We start from the raw sequence: 4607 nt of genomic DNA, 5'->3' as shown, positions 1-4607 counted from the left end.
TGATCTGGCGAAAGAGCACAAAGTAGTAGCATCAGCACAACCGACCCATGTGCTGGTAAGTGCCTGGCCTAACCCCGGCGAAGTAGTGACGAGGCTAGACAGGACTACCAAACCAACCTGTGCAGTTCAATATATACATATATATATATATATGCAATAAAAGGGAAGAACGAAGAAATTAAACAGTTAAGAGGGTGGGGAGCATACTATGGGGGGAAATACACTTCGGATATAAAGTCAACAATTTAAGTAAGCAACAGGGCAGTAACAATAATTAATGAGAGCAGGAAAGTCAACAGTTGCACGGCATTAACCTTCATGCTTTTACTCTCATCCTCACCAAAAGTAATCAAGTAAAGTGCACGGCATCAACCTTCGTTCCTTCACTCTCATACTCTCAAATCATGGCACGGAATGACCCTTCGTGCAAATATAATCAAAACATGGCATGGAATGACCCTTCGTGCAAATATAATCAAAACATGGCACTGAATGACCCTTCGTGCAAGTATAATCAAAACATGGCACGGAATGACCCTTCGTACATTATCGCTCTTCCTCACCCAAACAGTAATCACAACCAAACGGGGCGAGGGGACGAACAAATAATAAGAAATTTCCCGACAAGGGAATTACACAATTAACAGCTAAATCCCGGCAAGGGAGCAACAACAATACTTTCACATCCCGGCAAGGGAGATAATGTGCTGGTAAGTGCCTGGCCTAAGCCCGGCGAAGTAGTGACGAGGCTAGACAGGACTACCAAACCAACCTGTGCAGTTGAATATATATATATATATATATATATATATATATATATATATGTAATAAAAGGAAAGAACAAAGAAATTAAACAGTTAAGAGGGAGGGGAGCATACTATGGGGGGAAATACAGTCCGGATATAAAGTCAACAATTTAAGCAAGCAACAGGGCAATAACAATAATTAATGAGAGCAGGAAAGTCAACAGTTGCACGGCATCAACCTTCGTGCTTTTACTCTCATCCTCACCAAAAGTAATCAAGTAAAGTGCACGGCATCAACCTTCGGCTTTCCCTCTCATACTCTCAAATCATGGCACGGAATGACCCTACGTGCAAATATAATCAAAACATGGCACGGAATGACCCTTTGTGCATTATGGCTCTTCCTCACCCAAACAGTAATCATAACCAAACGGGGCGAGGGGATGGAAAAAATAATAAGAAATGTCCCGGCAAGAGAATTACACAATTAACAGCTAAATCCCGGCAAGGGAGCAACAATAATACTTTCACATCCCGGCAAGGGAGATAATCAATATACTCAAACCATCCCGGCAAGGGATTAATCATATCTCTTTCTATTTCTTTCATTTCTTACTCAATAGTCTTTTTATCGTTCGAACCAACGCTCCAAAGAATTTACAATTCATAATTAGTCCTCATACTCTTCAGATTGCATAGAATTCATCATTAACATGGAAGAGTCATAACAATATCAGGATAAGTACATACAAGGACCCACGGTCATGCTAGACGCCGGTGTATAGATACTCGTCACCATGCCTATACACCGTACTCAACATTTAGCAATTAGCAAACAACACTCAAAATCCTGTTACCTCGTGCCAAAGATAGATCAAACACTTACCTCGAATGCTCCAAACTCAACTCAAGCCTCTAGTATAGCTTTACCCTTCGAATTCACCACCAAACCGCTCGAATCTAATCACAAATTACTTGAATGTATCAACAAATGCTAATCGAATAAATTTGAATGCATGAGAAGTGAATTTCCCAAGGTTTTACTCAAAATTTCCCAAAACGCCCCCGGGCCTACGTGGTCAAAACCCGAGGTTCGAACCAAACCCCGATCACCCATTCCCCCATGAACTCAAATATGTAAGTTATCTTGGAATCGGACCTCGAATTGAGGTCGAAAACCCCCAATTTTAGAAAACCTAGGTTCTACCCTAAATTCCCAATTTCCCCATTAAAATCTTTGTTTTGAGGTTTAAAATTATGTTTAAAGATGTTAAGGAGTAAAGAAACTGAGTTAGAAATCACTCACCAATCGTTTTGGAGAAGAAGAATTGTTTGAAAAATCGCCTCTTGTGTTTTGGGTTTTTTGAAAAAGTGAAAAATAACTGAAAATCCCGACCTTATATACCCCTCTGAAAGGATCAGCGCGGACCGCGCAAAAGTGCACCGTGGCCGCGCTGAGAAGCTGGTAATCTACCCTCTCTGAACCCACCCAGCGCGGACCGTACTATTTTGGTACGCGGCCGTGCTGGTCGACTTGCACCACTGGCCCTCTGAATCTAACCACGCGGACCGCGCAAGAATGCACCGCGGCCGCGCGGCTTCCAGCGTGGACCGCGCGGAATCGACCGCGGGCGCGGTGGGGGCCTGCAACTCCCTGAACCTGCAACCATCTGATCTTTCTAGCCTAAGACCTCCCGGGACCTACTCGAAACTCACCCGAGCCCTCGGGGCTCCAAGCTGAACATACATATAAACTCAAAATCATCCTACGGACTCATCCGTGCGATCAAATCGCCAAAACGACATCATTATCGTTGAATCAAACCCCAAAATCATCATTTTTCATTCTAACTTCATAAACTTCAAACTTTAGATATTTAGGTCCGAAACACGTCAAATGACGTCCGATTTCGACCAAACTTTACAGAAAGCGCTTAACACATATTTAAGACTTGTTCTGGGCGTCGGAACCAAAATACGAGCCTGATACCATAGTCTTTTAATCAATTTTCATTTCCATTTTCCTTAATAATTCCAGAGAACAATTTCACAGAAAAATTCTTTTCCTCGGGTTCTAGACATGGGATTTCGACTCCGGGCACATGCCCGAGTCCCATATTTTTCTACGGACCCTCCGGGACCGTCAAATCACGGGTCCGGGTCCGTTGACCAAAAATGTTGACCGAAGTCAACTTTAATTATTTTAAAGCCACATTTTGAAATTTTTCACAGAATTTAACATATAATCTTTCCGGCTACGCGCCTGGACTGCGCACGCAAATCGAGGTAGGTAAAGGTGAGGTTTTCAAGGCCTCGAAAGCACGGAAAAAGAGAGAAATCCGGTGATGACCCTTTGGGTCGTCACATTCTCCACCTCTAAAACAACCGTTCGTCCTCGAATGGACAAAAGAAAGAAGTACCTGAGTCGGGAAATAGATGAGGATAACGGCTCCGCATATCAGACTCGGACTCCCAGGTCGATGCCTCAGGAGGCTGACCTCTCCACTTGACACGCACTGAAGGAAAACTCTTTGAGCTCAACATCGAACCTACCGGTCTAGAATAGCTACCGGATCCTCCTCGTAAGACAGATCCTTGTCCAACTAGACAATGCTGAAATCTAACAGGTGGGCTGGATCGCCGTGATACCTCCGAAGCATGGACACATGAAACACTGGATGCACGGCTGACAAGCTGGGCGGCAAGGCAAGTCTGTAAGCCACCTCTCCCACACGATCGAGAATCTCAAATGGACCAATGAACCTAGGGCTAAGCTTGCCCTTCTTCCCAAATCTCATCACGCCCTTCATAGGCGACACTCGGAGCAAGACCCGCTCACCAACCATGAAAGCTACATCTCGAACCTTACGATCCGCATAACTCTTTTGTCGCGACTGAGCCGAACGAAGCCTGTCCTTAATGATCTTGACCTTATCCAAGGCCTCCTGAACTAAATCTGTACCCAATAACCGAGCCTCTCCCGGTCAAACCATCCGACTGGAGACCGACATCGCCTACCATACAACGCCTCATATGGAGCCATCTGAATGCTGGACTGGTAGATGTTGTTGTAGGAGAACTCTGCTAAGGGCAAAAACTGGTCCCACGAGCCTCCAAAATCAATGACACAGGGTCGGAGCATATCCTCCAATATCTGAATAGTCCTCTCGGACTGGCCGTCCGTCTGAGGATGGAATGCTGTGCTCAACTGAACCTAGGTGCCCAACTCCTGCTGAACTGCTCTCCAGAAGCGCGAGGTAAACTGCGTACCCCGGTCCGAAATGATAGATACCGGCACCCTATGAAGGCGAACAATCTCTCGGATGTAGATCTCAGCTAACCTCTCCGATGAATAAGTGGCTGCAACAGGAATAAAATGCGCTGACTTGTTCAGCCTATCAACAATGACCCAAATAGCATCAAACTTCTTCCGAGTCATCAAAAGTCCAGTAACAAAATACATAGTATTCCTCTCCCACTTCCACTCGGGAAGCTCAATCCTTTGAAACAAACCACCAGGCCTCTGATGCTCATACCTAACCTGCTGACAGTTCAAACATCGAGCCACATATGCAAAAATATCTTTCTTCATTCTACGCCACCAATAATGCTGCCGCAAGTCCTGATACATCTTCGCGGCGCCCGGGTGAATAGAATACCGAGAACTATGGGCCTCCGCTAAGATCAACTCTCGAATCCCATCGACATTGGGCACACAAACTCGCCCCTGCAATCTCAAAACACCATCATCATCTAAGGTCACCTTCGTGGCACCTCCACGCTGCACCGTGTCTCTCAGGACACACAAATGGGGATCATCAAACTGCCGATCACGGATACGCTCCAACAATGAAGAACGAG

Source organism: Nicotiana attenuata, unplaced genomic scaffold (assembly GCF_001879085.1).
Source record: "Nicotiana attenuata strain UT unplaced genomic scaffold, NIATTr2, whole genome shotgun sequence".
In the NCBI taxonomy this organism is placed as follows: domain Eukaryota; kingdom Viridiplantae; phylum Streptophyta; class Magnoliopsida; order Solanales; family Solanaceae; genus Nicotiana; species Nicotiana attenuata.
This window is presented reverse-complemented; position numbering follows the sequence as displayed.